Source organism: Terrapene carolina, unplaced genomic scaffold (genome assembly GCF_002925995.2).
Source record: "Terrapene carolina triunguis isolate 2854851 unplaced genomic scaffold, T_m_triunguis-2.0 Scaffold58, whole genome shotgun sequence".
In the NCBI taxonomy this organism is placed as follows: domain Eukaryota; kingdom Metazoa; phylum Chordata; order Testudines; family Emydidae; genus Terrapene; species Terrapene triunguis.
The window spans coordinates 58250147-58269338 of record NW_020664409.1 but is presented as its reverse complement, the minus strand read 5'-3'; positions in this window follow the sequence as shown (position 1 = coordinate 58269338).

The window sequence follows — 19192 nt, the reverse complement described above, 5'->3', positions numbered from 1 at the left end:
CTGCTGCAGGGAGTGGAAAGTTTCCTCAACTGCCACGTGGTGAGTATCCCCACCCCCTGTGGTACTGGCACCCTACCCTGGCCCCCATTGGTATTCCTCCCCCATAGGGGTGCTAAGAAAACAGTCCTGTATTTTTTAAATACAATGTTGGCAATCCTCCACACAGGGTAACCTTGCTTGCACCTTATGTGCGAGGTCACACCACACTATTTTGGCCCACCTAAGGCATGCAAGTGAGTTGTTGCAAGTCTTACTAAAACTGTCATGGCACACCACTGCTTTCCCTCCACTAATGGGCAACAAAGTCTATTGAGGTGGTATGTCCGGGATGGCTGGCTTACTACATCCCCTGATCAGTCTGCACCAGTGGAATTCCTATGGAGCTCTGACTGCAATTTAATGTTGTCCTCCCTCAGAAGAATCCCCATATGGGAAGCGTTGCTTACCCTGCCATTAGGGGTGAATCCTCTCTGGGTGCAGCAGTACCATGTGGCGTTAGGGTGACCAGATGAGAGGAAGAAAATATCGGGACACATTAGCCGAGTGCTGCCAGCGGAGCAAAAAAAAAAAAACCACAAACCTGCCAGCAGAGTGAAATATCGGGACAAATTGCGTCCCGACCAAAGATCGGGACGCATTTTATCGGAACGTCTGGTCACCCTATCTGGTGTACCAACAGGAATGAACATGGAATAGAGTGCTATTATATGTTGTGTGTTATGGACAACTGGCTCAACAAGCCTTTCAGTAGCATGCTTTGTATGACAAATATCAACATCAGCAATGGAGAGAATTTAAAAAATAAATGGCCAGTTTCTGCAAGGTACTGCACAATGCCTGCTGCAGGAGGCTGAAATGTGAAATCTTGGTCCTAGTAAAGTGCAAGGGAGTTTTGCCATTAATTTCAGCAGGGCCAGGATTCTACCCTGAGTGTCCTCAGCTCACGTTGTCTTCCCTGTCACAAAGTACAAGAATTTTTTTTAAAAAAAAAGGTCATTCAGCAACTTGAAGGATCTACCTCAAAACAATGGAGAGATTTAATGCAAGTTAAAGAGAAAACTGTTCAGCCAGGAGCTCTTATGAAAAAGTCTGTTAGTAGACTTGACATAAAACAAATCCAATACCCATCCCCCTCAGGGTCTCATGTTACAACTGTACTGACTGTTAAAAACATATTCAACACTGATAAAAGTTTAAATATTCCAGAATTGGTGGTAAATAGAAAATATACTTTTTCTATTTAGAAATGACTGTAGCTATGCACAGTATAATTAAATAATATCTGCTTTCAATTTTAAAATTTACACATTCAGTGTTCAAAATGAATTAACTATATTCCACCTTAAATTACAAGAAAAAGTTATTTCTGGTACTGGGAAAACGTATTGTGTTAAAGAAATATTTTTCAACATATTTTTATAATTTCCATTTTACTGTCATCTTAGCAACTTAATTTAAAACATTATAATAAAAATATTTCAAGGAATATTTGAACATAAAACAATTTTATTTTAGACCACGAATCTTCTGAAAATGATGCAGGGTAAGTTGTCTCAAATGAATGTCAGTCAGGTAAAATGCAAGCCTTTCAGATCATGATAGAGTTTCGATTCTCCTAAGTATCATTTGTTGGAGAGACGTATTGCTATAATGAAGAGAATATTATATACAGCAACAGAAAGAAAAACCTATAACAAGCATACTGTCTATGTGTGTGTGTATATAGACATACAGCCTCTGGCAATAAAGAAGATGCATACTTCAAAACAGTGACCATTTTCCACTGTACATAAAAAATATAGACACTGTAAATATTATAGAATCATAGAAATGAAGGACTGCAAGGGACCTTGATAGGTCATCTAGCCCAGTCCCCTGTATTGAGGCAGGACTAAGTATTATCTAGACTATCTTTGACAGGTGTTTATCTAACCTATTCTTAAAAACCTCCAATGATGGAGACTCCAAACCCTCCCTAGATAATTTGTTCCAGTGCTTAACTACCGTTACAGTTAGGAAGTTTTTCCTAATGTCTAATTTAAATCTCTCTTGCTGCAATTTAAGCCCATTACTTCTTGTCCTGTCCTCAGTGGTTAAAGAGAACAATTTATCAACCTCCTCTTTTTAACAACCTTTTATGTACTTGAAGACTGTTATCATGTTCCCCCTCAGTCTTCTCTCCTCCAGACTAAACAAACCCAATTTTTTCAACCTTTCCTTGTAAGTCATGTTTTCTAGACCTTTAATCATTTTTGTTGCTTTCCTCTGGACTTTCTCCAATTTATCCACATTTTCCCCAAAGTGTGGTGCTCAGAACTGGACAAAATAATCAAGCTGAGGCCTTATCAGTGCTGAGCCGAGTGGAAGAATTACTTCTCATGTCTTGCTTACATAGGGTTACCATACGTCCGGATTTCCCCGGACATGTCCGGCTTTTTGGTGCTCAAATCCCCGTCCGGGGGGAATTTTCAAAAAGCCGGACATGTCCGGGGAAATAGGGAGGCATAAGCCAGGGTCCGCCCAGCCCCAGCATGATCTGCCCAGTCCGCAGGGTAGCCCAGTTGCCTCGGCTACATTGTAGCGAGCTGGGGGGGGGGGGCACAGCCGCAGAAGGCGGCGGAGGGGCCGCTGCTGCCCCCACAGGCCGGGCAGACCGCGCGCCCCAGCCGAGCCCGCAGGACCACGGGGAGGCCGGGCCCAGCCAGCGGCTCAGGCTTCCCTCGCAGGCGGGGACCCCCCGGCCACTGGGGGACCCTTCCTGCGGCCCCGTCGCCCCACGCGGCTCGGAACCTGGTGCCACAGGAGCTGTTCCAGTGGGGACAGGCCAGGGAACGTGCTCGGCGGTGGCAGGAAGGAGGCGGTGTGTGCCGGGGCTGCAGGGACCCGTGCCGCCCCGGTCGCCGCTGAGCCTCCGAAGCCCCCGCCAGAGGGTGCTAGGTGAGTGGGGGAGCAGGACAGGCGGGGGGGTGCAGAGGCTGCAGGGCGAGGAGGAGCAGGGCAGGTAGAGGCATAGAGGCTGCAGGGGCAGGGGCAGGGGCAGGGGCAGGGCAGGCGGGGGGCGCAGAGGCTGCAGGGGCAGTAGGGGGGCGAGTGGGGAGCAGGGGTCACAGAGGCTGCAGGGGCGGGGGGAGTGCAGGGGCTGCGGGGCAGGGGGTGCAGGGGTCACAGAGGCTGCAGAGCAAGGGGGGGTGCAGAGGCTGCAGGGCGAGTGGGGAGTAGGGGTCACAGAGGCTGCAGGGCGAGTGGGGAGCAGGGAAGCACTTAGCAACCCCCAACCAAGATCAGAGCGGGAGGGAGGAGGGGGAATGCAGGGTGCTCAGAGGAGGGGGCAGAGTTGGGGCAGGGACTTTGGGGAAGGGGTTGGAATGGGGGCGGGGAAGGGGCAGAGTTGGGGCAGGGCCAGGGCCCCCATGGGGTGTCCTCTTTTTTCAGTGTTGAAATATGGTAACCCTAGCTTACAACACTCCTACAAATACATCCCAGAATTATGTTTGCTTTTTTGCAACAGTATTACATTGTTGACTCATATTTAGCTTTTGATCCACAATAACCCCCAGATTCTTTTCTGCAGTACTCCTTCCTAGGCAGTTATTTCCCAGTTTGCATTTGTCCATATTAAATTTCATCCTATTTAATTCAGACCATTTCTCCAGTTTGTCAAAATCATTCTGAATTCTAATTCTGTCCTCCTAAGCACTTGCAACCCTCCATTATTAGTTATTGAGCCCAAGATATGAACTCTGTTATGAATTGTAAAATCTAACTAAGCAAGTAAAAACTTGATTAGAGCGCAGTCCTGGTCCCATTAAAATCCATGACAAAACTTCATTGACTTTAATGGGATTAGGATTTAACACTTACCGGTAATGCTTAGCACTTAATAATGTTCAAATCACTTAAAAACATTAATTAGTCCTCACAACATCCCTGTTAGGTAAACAAATATTGTTATCCCTATTTTAAAAATGGAGACAGTATTGCAGCAAAATCACACAGCCAATTAATGGAGACGTAGAATTAGATTGTTGGAGTTTCTGGCTCCTAGTTCAGTGCTCAGGCCTCTAGAAGAGACTACCATTTAGAAAGAGTGTAAGAAGAGTTTATATGAGCAGAGGTTATACATAGGCTTTCTTATATAACAGCATGCACACCCTGCTATCCTTAAGGGAGGTGTAGACCACCTCCCATGACAGAATTTGGATCCTTTTGAGATTTAATGAGACATTTTGCTATAATGAAGAGACTACTATATACAGTAACAAAGAACATCTATATCAAACCTACTATGTATTACACAGTTAGGGGCCTGGGAAACCCTGAGACTACTTGATTGGGGTCATGCAAATAGTACCACACCCCTGTTTAATGATCAGGTCTGTCAGGTAGAGAACCAGCTCAATATTGGTTAAATGAATGGAGAAGAAATACAGCTGGGGCTCATTAAATACAAAGCCCAATTACCATGGAAAGAGGAAGAAGAAAAGGGTAGCTAGGAGTAATTCTATCCTCAACAGGAGGAGAAGGATGAGGATGGTGGACTTCCAGGGCAGGTGATCTGAGAAGGCAAAGTTTTGATTGTGTTATCTGCTTACAGGAGAAAGGAGAAAACTTTGGTTTGGGTTTGTTCTGTGAGTCACTCAAACTGATGGGGCAGGGAATCCCCTCCTGTGCAGTCCAAAGCACAGATTGTCATAAAGTTCTCCTAGCACATTCAGAATCTCACACATATGTATAAACTTAGTTGCATAATTCCTATGTAGTATAGGTTCAATAGTGCAGGTATAGCAGTAAACCCTTATTAAGGACTAGTTACTTTGTCAAATAAAAAATCCAGTCTTGCTCATACAAAAAAACATCACTCATACAAGTATTCCCATTGATTTCAGTGGGATTCATTATGTAAGGATCATTGGCAAGAATAAGGGTTGTAGGACTTTAACCAATATTCTTGAAAAACAAAGGTGCATTTTTAGTTGTGTTCTGTTGAGTTTTAAGAACCCCCAGCAAGGTAGAGAGGGGCCTAAGCCAGTTCCTCCTAACCCCCCATCTGAATACCTCTTAAGGAAAAGTGGCATCTGATCTGCACTTTAAAGTTTGGACCCCTATCAGAAAAACGGAGTTGAAAGTGTATAGGATTCTTTCATTTCTTGTAATTCCCTTCTCATAGGACAGGGGTTCTCAAACTGGGGGCTGAGATCTGTTGGGGGGGTCACGAGCTGTCAGCCTCCACCTCAAACTCCACTTTGCCTTCGGCATTTATAATGGTGTTAAATATATTTAAAAGTGTTTTTAATTTATAAGGGGGGTCGCACTAAGAGACTTGCTAGGTGAAAGGAGTCACCAGTACAAAAGTTTGAGAACCACTGTCATAGGACAACAAATTATAATCTAGGTAACACTGGAAATTTTCTTACTTTATATTTAAGTATTGAGTAACAAAATATGTTTGCTAACAAAACTGTTACAATCATATCCACCTCCAATTTATATGTTATGTTATCAGCTGACATAGAGCATTACCTTCCACATCAGTAGAAACCAGTTCCACACCAGCAATATGAGCTTGTTACATAGTTGTAAAGACTAAACTGTGGTGGCATTTATTCTTATTGGTAGGTTTTAACATTGATAGAAATACTTGTAAGCCTCTGACACTTGCCTATCATTCACTTTGTTACTGCCCGCCTCAATTTATTTCTAATTATTTCTTCTAGTGGCAGTCTGCAGATAAAGACATTGCAAGTTATTAGGGTCCCAGTTCATCAGTACTGTAAAAATGCACTGGACCTTGGAGTACAGACATGTATCCCAATGTTCCTGTAATGAAACTTGGGCCTTTAACACCAGGAGCTGCTGGGAGAAATAGTCTGCAGACATGGTGCATTATAATGAAGGGTCACCTAACTAAGTCTCAAGTGACTTTCTGCTGGAGACTATCTAAAGGCTCTTGTCTCAGTTTTGGCAAGTTGAGGAAAGAGTCTCCACTGGGACCTAGTTGGAGGCTTAGCATATGTTTATACCTAGGAATCAGTCTAGAGTTAAGAATGGAAGTTTGTAGCCTGGAACAAGTGTATGGGAAATGTCCAGGCTAGTCTACAAACATGTTCAGTAGCTCAAGCTCATTGGTAGTCAATGAATTTAAGGTAAAATGTCTAGTGAAGGCAAGATTAGGGGATAGCCAGAAATGGCTACTTACAGGGAAAGACGTCTTTTCTCCCTCTCCAGCTTGTGGAAGCACGACAGGACTCTGTTACCCAGCATCTTGAGTAATTTTTGTGTAAGACTTTTACATCTTCTGTTTATTAGTAAAATTGGTTCTGAGGAAAGAGGTGGAGAACTGAACTTGAAAGTCAGGGCTTTATTTTCATTATATTGGCTGGTGAATCTGCCCAACAGCTTATAACTGCTGTCATACAAGTCATAAATTCTGTAACAAAAATGCAGCTATGACTTTAGAGGTCCATCGATGCTATACAAAACCTGGATGACAAGGCTAAAACTCTTGCTGGCACAGCACATTGTAGTAAGATATTTATAATTTAATTAAAATTGGCATGTAAGCTCTTAGGAGCAGGGACCATGTCTACCTATGTGTTTGTACAGCACCTATCACAATGGAGCTCTGGTTCTAAGCACCTAGAGCTACTGTAACCAAAATAAGGCAATCTGCAACACCAGCTTAAACAATTTTACCACTAAGTGTCCCAAGGAAACAGATTAAATGGACATTTCAATATGTTACTGTAGTTAACTTACTTATTCTTCACTTCAGCTCAGAACAATGGAGAAGTGTTGACAAGTGGTTCAGCCTGCCAGTAGGGATATGGTAAGTCAGTCCTTTCTTCTCTTCAAATATTGCATATTTTTCTCAAGTTTTTAATATTCCTATTTCTTTAAATTCTGTACTTTAAAAACATCCTAAACTGCAGTATGATAAAAATGACTGACTTTTTTTTTTTCCTTTAGAGGGCACTGAAAAGACAATTTTCCATTCACTAAAGCAAACTGTATTGGGCTGTTTACAGAGAGAGCAATGTAATGTGGGAATTTCATATACACATAATTTAATTGCAAAGGGAAGTTCTTTATCAATTATAAAGGAAAGTAAACAATTTGAGCAGACCCCACCTCCCGTCCCTGCAGGTTCAGAGAGAGAGAGACTAGTTCCAGGAAACAAACTCATGTTCTTTCAAATGGTAGTACAAAACCCTAACCATACAGGCAGCTATTGGATATCTCTTGATTATCCAAATAATTGTGATGCTGGTCTAAGAAAAACAATGGTAAAAATATATTTAGTGTCATTGACTACAAAGTCTTGGACAGTCCTGGCTTTGGTGTACAGGGTTTTGTGAATTTTCTATGAAACATTGCCCAAAAGCAGGAAAGTTTATTCATTAACCTTATTGATACATCTGAATGACTCTTCCTGTGCCTTACAGGGATATTTCATATTAAAATAGAGGAAGGGCAAAAAAAATACAAATTTAAAACCCAAACGTTCCCATAGATTTTAGGGGATATCCTAAATTGCCATTGCCAGTGGCTGTAATATAGACACTGCTTGGGAAGGAGTCTGAATGTTTTTAGTCTGAAAAAAAGATGCTTGCCAGGTGACTTACTGGTAAGAAATACTGTATATACAGGGGCCACGCTGTAAGAAGGGAATTGACTTGTTTTCATTGTGAACCGAAGCTAGAAATGAGAAAGACGTTTAGACTGGATATTAGTAAGAGATTTTTCACTTAAAGGGTAATTAGGATATGGAATAGTCTGACAAAAGATGAATATACAAACAGCAAGGAAATTAACAGCTGAGTGCTGAGAACATTTCTGGGTGTGTCTGGTGAATGGTTGTCCTAAGAAAAGGCAAAGGGTGGATTAGATGGACCAATAGTTCTTCCCATCCTAATTTCCTAAATTTCTATGTACCCTTTAGAATGGGGATTACTTATTAATTAGTCTCAAACAGCTCCTTTTGAATCCTTGTCACATAAAGGTTGACCAACAGACACCTTAATTAAGTGTATTGTGAGACATTTGGCATTGCTAAGATCAGTGTGGGGGCTGTGTGTGTACATGTGTCTCTGTACTAAAATCCTTTGGAAATGTTCAAAATACAAAGTGATTGAACATGCACAGCAACCTGTCACTAAAACATTAGGACTTCATTGTTCCTGTATAATTTGATTTTTCAAGTCACCTCAGAAAAAGTAATTAGTTCACATTATGGATCAATTGCCTCAAATTGTAGTTTTAAAGAATGAAGGCACTTTTGAGATTTACCCAGAACAAAAAGCATCTCGAGGCAGCATGGGCTGAGTGTCAGAAGGCCTGGATTTGTATTCCTCTCTGTCACTGACTGACTGTGTTAGCTTGAGCAAATTGCCTAGTGCCCTATTTTTTAAAAATGGCCTTTGATGTTGGGCGCTGCAGTTTTTGGGTCTGAAACTTAACTCACCTATGGCCAGATTTTCAGAAATGCTGATCACCTGCAGCTCCCATTGACTTCAGCTGATGTTGTGATGCTCAGCACCTCTGAAATCAGTCCAGTAACATTGCTGTCCGTTTGTTTGGCTTTTTTTGAAAAAGTTACTGGTAACTTTTGGAAGTCTGGGCCTTCCCTTCTTCTTTCTGCAGCTACCCTATCTGTAAAATGGGATAATAGTGTTAGCCTACTTTTGTAAAGTGCTCTGTACTCTTCAGACAAAAAGCACAATACTGTACACAGTAACTGCTGTTATTGCCATTCACATTGCAAGACAAGTACACTAAGGAGAAGAGAATAAAACTTTGGAAAGGTCTTGAAAATTTGATTCCGATCCCAGATATCTGAGCCCATAACACTGTTTATCTTATACAATTAGTCACTGAGTAAATGTGCCAAAGAGAATCAAGTAACTTTACAAAAATAAGTGAAAATATGTATTTATGGATATGTTTCCGAGGTTGGAATCGCGTCTCTGTTTATGTCATATTTCAGCCCACAGCCAATTTGTAGAATTGAGCTGGAACCCCAGAAATATACAGTCAGGAAAAATGCTTATGAATCTTGACTGAAGAGTCACAGTAATTACTAGTGTAATAGAATCAACGTGACCAAAGGCCTCTATGGTGCAAAGACTTCAGCATGTGAAGACTTAAACTTCAGTGGGACTGCTGACAATGAGTACAGTTAAACATGTACATAAATCTTTGGAGGATTAAGGCCAAATCAGACTGTATTATTGGATAAAGAAGTCAGTTTACTGATGTATATGTCATAATCTGACCCAGTCCCTCTCTCTGGGCTCACACTCGTCTGTCATGATTGGATCCAGCTACTGAATCCCATGTGCTTCTAAGTCCCCTGGGTGGGTAATGTCTGGTCACTGTTCCTAGCTCTGGGTTTCTCAAGCATGCTCCCAGGTGCAGAGCCCATGTCTGACATCCTTCTTAGGCAATGGGACCCTGCAGTCCAGCAGCCTAAATCCCAGAACCAGTGCCAGAGCTTTCCTGAGCCCTTAGTTGAATTCCCCCAGAATCTACATTGCTGTGAGAACCTCTGGTTTCTAGTTAAACCCTTCAGGGACAACATGGCAAAAAAGCAAGAAACACAGACTCAGTCAAGGAAATTCTTAGCCATAAACACTTTACTCTTAAAAAAGCACAAGAAAGTTTCTGTGGAAAACAAGAAAATCCTGAATGCGACCCTCTCAGTCTGATCTCACCCCGTTTGTGAGTGCTGGTTTTGAACAACATCATCAGGGTGAGTCAGAGTTTCTCCTATCCGTGATATCTCCAGCAAGTTCTGTTTACAAGGTGTGATGGAATGGCTCCTTGCGTAGAAAAGCAGCCACCTTTTAAAAACAATCTCTGTCCCATTTCTGCCCCATGCTTTGGTTGGGAGGTGGTAGTTCCCAGACCCAGATCCCCATCCTCCCACTATCAGCTTCTGTGTGGAAAGTCAAAGTCAATGGCCCTGCCAATAGAAAATCCATTGCTGCTGTAGGAAAGAGAAATTCATCATTGATGGCCCTCTCATGGCTCTTGATGGCACCTCTCTCTAGGAGGTGTCTGACACACCAATTTGATCACACAGTATCCAGAATAGTAGAATTCGATTTGGCAGAATTAGACTAGTTTTCACCACCAGCTGGGAGTCTTAAACCAACATGGATGTTACATGACAAAATGAAGGTTGCAAACTGAAGGTTGCAATCACCAAATGATGTTCTCCAAATAATATGGGGTTCTCCTATTTGACCTAAACATACCCCCAATCTGTCACATATACTTCACTCTATTATTTTCCACATCGTTGAATCACATGATCAAAGTGAAGAGACGATTGCAAGTTTCATGATCTATGTAAAAACTTCTGTGGTGAAGTAAAGGTTCTGTGTAGATAAATAACATAATGTGCAGTTGAAAGAAAGAGAGAGACAATAAAAACAAATCTAATATATCCTCGCTCCCGCTGGGGACAGAGGGTCTGATTTTGATCTCTCACAGTTTTTTGCATTGATGTAACTCCAAGGACATTATTGGAGATAATCCTGATTTACACTGATGTAAAGGAGACGAGAATCAGGTTTAGCCTGGTTAGCCTTCTTGAAGACTGTGTCAAGCCACACTCTATGTAAATCAATGAAATTCTTTCTGCTCTTTCTTCCTGTGACCTGAGCCATTCTATGTTAAAGTTTAAAAAACAGATTTTTAAAATTATTGTTCTTCTTTTAAACTGCATTAGCATAGCAATGTTTCCTTTTAGGCAAGGGACTCTGATCATCTGTGGAAGCCGGTCACTACCATAAATGTGTAACCATTGCAGTTAAAGAAGGTTTTAAAACTGAATGTCCGAAGTGAAGCACCTAAATACTTCAGTGGCAGCTGTGGATGCCAAAGAAGAGGCCACTTTTAGTTAGATGCCAAAATATGGATTTAGGAACTAGCATCCATACCTGCAAGTGTAAACATTTTGACCTGTATGATCAGAATGTCAATACCTAACTAAACATTCCTGTTTTTGTTTCTTTTACTGTAAAACTTTTGTTCCAAATTTTATTCATTCAGAATTTGATGCATTTAGTGTAATTAACATGGGGGCAACAATCTGAAGAGAGAACCAAAATGGAGACTGAGCAAATGATTCAGGGAGAAGTGAGAAAAATTAACTATGAAAAAGACAGGAAGGTAAAAAGCATAAGGCAAAGGAAACTAGATGAAATGGGAGAGGGTCTGGGAGAGAGATTCTTTCTGGCCAGAGCTATGGAAACTGGAGGCACAGTGATTATAATTTTGTTTGCAGTTTTTCTGTGATCCCTTGCCAATCTCAAATAATTTAGCAGTGCTGAGGGTTAAGGAGTGATTTACCTTGTTCCTCATGTGGCAGGAAAATCACTTTGCAATATATTTTGTTGGGATATAGAGCAGTATTTGGTTAAAGCTGCAGTGTGGTGCTTATACCTGATGGCAGCACAAGGAACCCTAAGGAACTGGCAGCAATGTTAGGAAGAGGAAAAACCATCATTAGAGGGGATGAGGAACCGACATGAAGATATTTCTGTCAAAGAACTTAACATGCAACAGTTGTTCATGTAAATACAGGATATCAACAATACTACTTACATGAGCAAAGGTTTCAGGATTCGGAATGGGGGGGGGGAATTGTAAAATAAAGGGGAAATAATTTAGTTTTGCATGAAATCCCTTCTCATACCAGCAGTGGTTTGAACAACAGACATATATCCTAAGGGGAAGCAACTGTGAAGAAGGAAATAAGAACTAGGATATGTTGTTCAACCAAAACAGACAGTTGGCTAAGATCATTTTGGCTCCCTCATTGCAAAGGCAGGGTAAACCAACAAGTGAGCTAAAGAGTAAAACACGAGTCCTTTAAATAGGTGTTTAAAGCTAGGGGCTGATAGGTTGGATGTTTTGGCAGTGAAAAAGGGCTAAAGCCAATCTCCATCACAAATGGAAATGATGATTCTCTTTCTGAGATTGGAGAATGCATCATCTTGCTGGGCGTAGATGAAGAGGACAGCCTCAGCCCTTGGGCTCTCATGTGGGATGATACTGTTTAAGATAGATTATTTTAATTTTGATGATAGGGTGCAGGTGAAAGGTGGCCTGAGCAATGGAGACTCCTGAGGCAGGAAAAGATCTCTCAGGTCTCCTGGAGGTATTGGATAGGAATCTCTTTAAAAACCGTGAGGTAAAATATTCAGTGAGCAATGCCCACACATCCCCTTACCCATATGTTGCAGGACTCTGTATTTCTGCAGTTGTGGGGGGGGGGGGGGGGGGGGGGGGGAAGGGGAACAGCTGTCAGTTGAAGCAAAAGCAGCTGTCCCTCGTTACAAGAGACATCCCTCACTTTAGACCTCTAGCTACCTCTGTCTCAGACATTTGTTTCAGTTCCAGCATTGTAAATGATTTCCTCTAGAAATGCTGAATAATAAAACAGAGTTAGCAAACAATATTATTTATGCTAAAAGAATTAGTTCCCAAATGGTTTATCCTGTACTATTATTTATTCCTATGCCGTTCATCTTGTATCCATGTTGTGTATGACATTTCAGCATTGGGACATTGAGGTAGATGGATGAAAGTCCAAGTGAAGAAAACTTGAAATTATTATCATTTATCCCTCATTATTAAGATAATTTTAAAATAAAGCCAAGGCAGTTAGAGCTTTAAGATTAACAGGCGTGGATCCAAGGTGAAAACGGACTTGTGTCTGTGTTCCTATTCTCTGAGTCAGTCATCAGCTGGCCTCCAGTATTGCCCTTTGCCCTCTTTTGTTCTCACTTAGCACCAGAAGGAAGGCTCTCTGAGATCACCTGCTTTGACCCTGTCTTCACTTCTCTGACGACAGTGTTACAGATGCCAGAAATAAAATGCTTTGTATAGATACAGCAGTTTCCACAGATATATATACAGTACCTCAGTTTTCTAAAAATAATCAAGGACAGGAAATACTTAGCTTAACGCCCTCCTCCCCCCCAATTCAGTGGCCCAAGTGAAAATGAGAGACTTAAAGCATTGCCTTTGTTACGGAAGCTCAAGGGAGTGTTTTAGTAATACACACCATATTTTTTTTATTCAGTAAGAGATCCAGATTCCTGGATGCCCTTATGACACATCTAAAACATTATGTACACATGCCTGAACAATTTGCTTAAGCTTGTACATCATACTGTTTCATCACTTACTTAACCTCAGTGAATTATTTCGCAGCCAGCTCTTATTTTCAGATGTACCAACCATCCATACAACATCAACACGAAGGAAACATTTGTCTCTCTTCCATCCTATTTTGTATCACAGAAAGCAAATGTTTCATTACTTTGAAAGCAGAATACCCTCACTCTTGATGCCATTATTATGAAAAATACTCCTTTGAAGGCTGTTTAACTCTTGAATGAACCTGAGACCTCAGGCTGAATTTCTATCTCCCAAATATATGACCTAGAAAGCTGAGACAAAGCAAAGATAAAGCAGAGCCACCTGAAGCCGTATTGTTGAAAGTTCTGTATGTTTCCTAGTATTTGTCCAAGTTATTAACCAGTGACACTAAACTTTTGTCCACAGAGCTAGTTTGCAGTGATGAACAATGGCCTGTGAAATATTATTTATTATTTGAACAGCACTATATGTGTACATGCCACTTCATAACAAGTTGATATAATAAACAGAAGACAAAGGAGCAGATTTTGGCTCGTGCTGCACCTACTATGCACTGCTCCAGCAGCCCAAAGCCAATGTAACCAGCTAACCAAAGATTCTCTCAGTCTTAGCCTGCTTCCCAAGGCTCTTCCAGTGTTGTTCGAGTGTGGTTACAAAGCTGTTCCATCAGCCTTTCTGATCCCTGGCTGTTGTAACAGTCTCTTGAAAATCATTAGCAGATGGCCAGCTCAGAGTTTCACCTTATGACCAGACCATTCTCTCCAGGATTGCAGAGGTGGCTTAAAACTACTCTTACAGCCCCTCCTTCCTGAGCTTTGCCAGGTGCAAAGGGGCCACTCCTGATGGTCTCACCCACAAACCAGACCAAAGACTTTGCAGTTTAATGGAATAGACAGGTACAGTACATTGCACAAGCAGTAAGTGGCAGGTGTCCTCACTGTCACTGGTTTTGTATAACAGATGGCTTGTAAGAAGTGATTTGAAGGAGGAGTTGCAGTGCACATTAATCAGGGAGGTTTTTCCCAAGCTTAAGGGGCAGCATGGAAGAAGGCACAGTAGCAGGAGTGGGAGAAGTCAAAGGAAGTAGCAAAGAAAGACATTTGGGAGTTGTATAAAGGTATAGGAGAAATCTGGAGCTGAGACTGGAGAATGATACAGTTGGATAGGCTCTGAAAAAGGATATTGAAGAAGATATCCTAGTGATGGACACAGGGTAAAAACTTAACTGGAATAAAAAGACTAAAAGCTCAGGCAAAGATTCAGCAAGTGGGAGAGATGTTAGGAGTAACAAAAAAGGAAAATGAAGGACAGCTTAAAGTGAAAGAAGAAATCCTGTAGGTTTGACAGAGATTTTTTCCTTGGTTATTACTTTATAACCTTTGTTATACCACTGTATAAATAGTTATTTCTGCATTCTAAGGTACAGGACTTTGGACCAGTGAGAAATGTTGGTTTTTTCAATTATTTCAGACTTTCTGGATTTCTTCATGTTCACAGTACTTCCTTATTTCTGGTGTTTTTTGTTGATCACTTCTATGAGCAAAAGCAGTGATACGTGTCAAACCAAATTAGCTTCTGGTTCAGGATAGTATGTCCAGTGGTGATCTGGAGCCGGTTCGCACCGGTTCATGCGAACCGGTTGTTAAATTTTGAAGCAGTTTTAGAACCGGTTGTTAACCGCTTCCCTGTGAGGGGGCGCTGCGGCTTTGATGGGCTCCGGCCAGGAAGTGATGTAATTCCTCCTCCGGCCGCCGGGGGCACTGCGCTGCGGGAGCCATGTGGGCTGCCGCCTGGCCCTGGGCATGGGCCCTGTTGCTGCTGCTGCTCCCCCAACCCCTGGCCCTGGGGCTCCCGCTGCTGCCTGATGAGTCCCCAGCTGCTCTGATGGGCTGGGCTGCGTCCCGCTGCTCGGGCTGCTCCAAGCCGCTCTCCCGGTGAGTACCCGCCACCCTGCCCACCGCCAGCCCCTGTCTCCAGCCAGCCCTGCACACCCTGCCCGCAGCCAGCCCCTGCTGCACCCCCTTCCCTGTCTCCAGCCAACCCCTTCCGCACTCCCCTGCCTGAAGCCAGCCAGCCCCGCACTCCTCTGACTCCAGCCAACCCCTGCCGCACCCCACTGCGGCCCTGCCCGAAGCCAGCCAGCTCCACGCACCCCTGTCTCCAGCCAGCCCCGCACCCCCTGCCCTACCCGCACCAGCCCCACACCCCCTGCCCTGCCTGCAGCCAGCCCCGCACCCCCCTGCCTTGCCTGCAGCCAGCCCCTATCTCCAGTCAGCCCCTGCCCTGCCTCCAGCCAGCCCCAAACCCCCCGTCTCCAGCCAACTCCGCATACCCTCGCCTCCAGCCAACCCCGCACCCTCCTGTCTCCAGCCAGCTCTGCACCCCCTGCTCTGCCCGCAGCCAGCCCCACACCCCCTGCCTCCAGCTAGCTCTGCCCCATGCCCCTGTCTGCAGCTGGCCCCATGTCCACATGTGCCCTGCAGTTCCCAGGACAGTAACCCTGCACACCTGCTTCAATGAGGGGGGCAGGGAGCAGCTGGGACTCACACATGTACACACCCTAGGGTGACCAGACAGCAAGTGTGAAAAATCAGGATGGGGGTGGGAGGGTAATAGGAGCCTATATAAGAAAAAGACCCAAAAATTGGGACTGTCCCTATAAAATTGGGATATCTGGTCACCCTAGCACACCCCCAGGGAGTGGCGGGGACCCACACATGTGAAACAGAGCTCATTTCTAGTTCAGGCCCATCTTTTTAAAAAAGAACTTTAGGTAGGATTAATATACATCCGTATTTTCCCGGACATGTCAGGCTTTTTGGTTCTTAAATCGCCGTCCAGGAGGAATTTTTAAAATTTAATGGGAAAATACGGGCGTACCTATTGGTACGAAAAATACATACTGTGGCACATCCCTTAAATCAGAACTTTTTATAGGGAACCGGTTTTTAAGATTTTAAGATTTTGGCAGCTCATCACTCAGCATGTCTGCATCTGAAAGTGCAAAGGCAGAATCAGCAAGAATATACTACATAGTTAATAGAAAATTAATGCAAAAAGCTTCTTCTATATGTACATAAGACTGATCAATCTTGCATAACATCATTTTTCATCTATTGCATTCCCACCCTTGGTTTACCTTTTTTTGGCATTCAAAACTGAAGGGGCATTTTAAACATCTGCAGACAATTTTTATAGCCATTAGTGATTCATAAATGTTGATTTCAAAGACATTTCCTACAAGTCCTCTTGCTCCATGGGACCACATGAGTGAGTCTCCCCACAAAAATCCTTGATTTGTTTCCAGGGTGTATCTCAAAATTTCTGTTGTCTCGAGGATGAACTGGTTTTGTTCTAGCTCAGTCGTTGTAAGCTATTAACGCAGCCAGCGCAAACAAATTCCCTAGCCACGAAAGATCCTTCAACCATTTTTGTTTATTGCTTCTTCTGAACCTGATGTTAAATACTTCTGGACTGCATCTATACTGCTAGTCAATCAATGCAGCATTAAATTTGCACATATGTAATGTTATTTAAGCAGTATAAACCATTTGTTCAATATATTTAGTTCTGAGGCCTGGTCCACACTACCCCCCCACTTCGGACTAAGGTACGCAAATTCAGCTACGTTATTAACGTAGCTGAATTCGAAGTACCTTAGTCCGAAATTACCGCGGGTCCAGACACTGCAAGCAGGCTCTCCCGTCGATGCCGCGTACTCCTCTCGCCGAGCTGGAGTACCGGTGTCGACGGCGAGCACTTCTGGGATCGATCCCAGAACATCGATTGCCTGCTGTCGGACTCGGAGGTAAGTGTAGACGTACCCTAAGAGAGGAAAAGTGAAGTCTGAAGAAGGAAAGTGATAGAGTTCTCCCTAGTAATGTTGAGAGAGAGAAACATTCCTTCTGCGTGAGTGGCAGTAAACAAAACAAAACAAAGTCTACATTAAAGTGGAGTTAAAAAAAAAAGTGTTTATATATATATAAAATCAGTAACAAGGGTAAAATGCATTTTGGCAGTGTCTTAATCATGCCCCAAAACTAACTCAATTACCTGGGTTTGTATAGCTTAAGTCTAAACTTAAAAGAAATCTTAATATGTTCAGATATAGAAAGGTACAGTTAAGGCGCCCAAATAGCCTTGACATTGCCTTGCAGTGAGGCCATGCAATAACTATCTATTATCCACTTATGCATTTCAGTGCTAAATGTGTAATAGAGATTGTGAAGTGCACAGGAATTATGGACACAGACTTAAATGTGACAGTTATTAGACTGGATTAGCTGAAGATGCAGGAGGATGCAACTGATGTCAAATGGAGACCGCGATAAGGGAAAACTGAGTTTAGGAATTGGGCCTCTGGCAATTGCCCAAGTGGTTTGCGTAGCAAAGAGAATGTATGAATTCATAATCAACTTGGATTTCAGTATGGCTAATAACTGTAACCTGCTAGTAAAAGCATTTTGCAAATCCAGCCTGTGGAAATTCTCTTTAAAGATGTGGCCCATGTGAAACAAATGCTTTGTTGGCAACTGATTTGTGGTGAGCAAGTTGTCCTTCCCTCAGGAGATGCAACCATCATTGCAACCACATGTACAGTAACTTCCCAATAAGGGAATGAAGTAATGGCTGAGACCTACTTTGAACAGAGAATCTGGATAGAATTTTAACTGCTACTGTTCTTATAGGCATGAAGTAGGAGCAGCTTCGTGTTCACTTGTGGACTATCCCTGATAAACAGCAAATGGTAAAGCAGGGGACAGAGTGGCAAAATGTGAACCACTAATTCCAGTAACTGCTAATATAGGATAAACATTACAAGATCAAGGGGTGATCAGCAGCTCCCAGAGTTTTATTGGAATTGCTCCGGACGTTGCTGAACAATTAAATGAAGAGCAACAGAAAGGAATGAAAATCTTTCCAATGAGGAATTGGAAACAATTCTCCAAACGCAACAAGATAGGTTTTCTGTGCTGGTGCAGAACCGGATTCTTAGATTGGCATCACCCAGTGTCAGATAGGCATCTCACAGCTTAACAATTTCAAGAAGAAACTTTACAGGGCATTGAAAAAATGTATTGGGAAGATATAACTGAGCTTTCAGCTAGTCTTTGTCTCACTCATAGTTCTGGTTAAGAAAAGAGATAGCAACACTAAATCTATCTAGATTGTAGACAATTAAGTATAGTTGATTCAAAGAATTTTTATCCTTAGTTCTGAATAGATATTACACTGGATGCTGCAGCAGATTGAATTCATATTGATTTTTCCACACCAGGTTTCACGGTGACTCTTAGCAGACAGAAGTGAATCCAAAAGATAGGGAGAAGATTGATATTACAACAGATCAGTGGCTCCTGTCATTTCAGCTCCTGGCTTCAGTAATGCCCCTGCTACCTTTGAGAGGGTACTGCATGGCATGCCTCTTTCAACCTGTCTTATTTTCCTGGTTGATAACTTGGTACATGCTAAAACTTTCCAATGTGAACTGATGTATTTACAGATGGTCTGTGATAACCTTAGCATGCCAGTTTGAAACTGAATCCAAAGAAATATGAGCTGTTTCAGAAAGAGGTAACCTACCCCAGGTGCATAATTAGCAAGGAGGGAATTTCCACTGACAAAAGGAAAATTGAAGTGGTACAGAACTGACTGACTTCCCAGATGCACACAAGCATGCAGAGTTTTGCAGGGCTTTGTTCCTAGTATAGAAGTTTCATTTCTAGGTTAGCCAATATAAGCAAAACAGTTGCATGGGTTGGGTGAAAAAGGAAAACCATTTCTTCAGTCACTGAAAATTATTTGGAATTGGTAAAGTTAAAAAACCCTTCTGACCACTTCAGTCTCAGCCTTCCCATGTTTCAAACCCCGTTTTTTTATTAGACCCAGCTGTTAGTACGTACAGAATGGGGTCGTACTGGAACAGGAATGTGAAGGACTGGAAAGGGTGGTCACTGAATGCAGGAAAAGTCTAAATTCTGTTGAGAAAAAATTATTGCACCACCAGGAAGGACCTTTT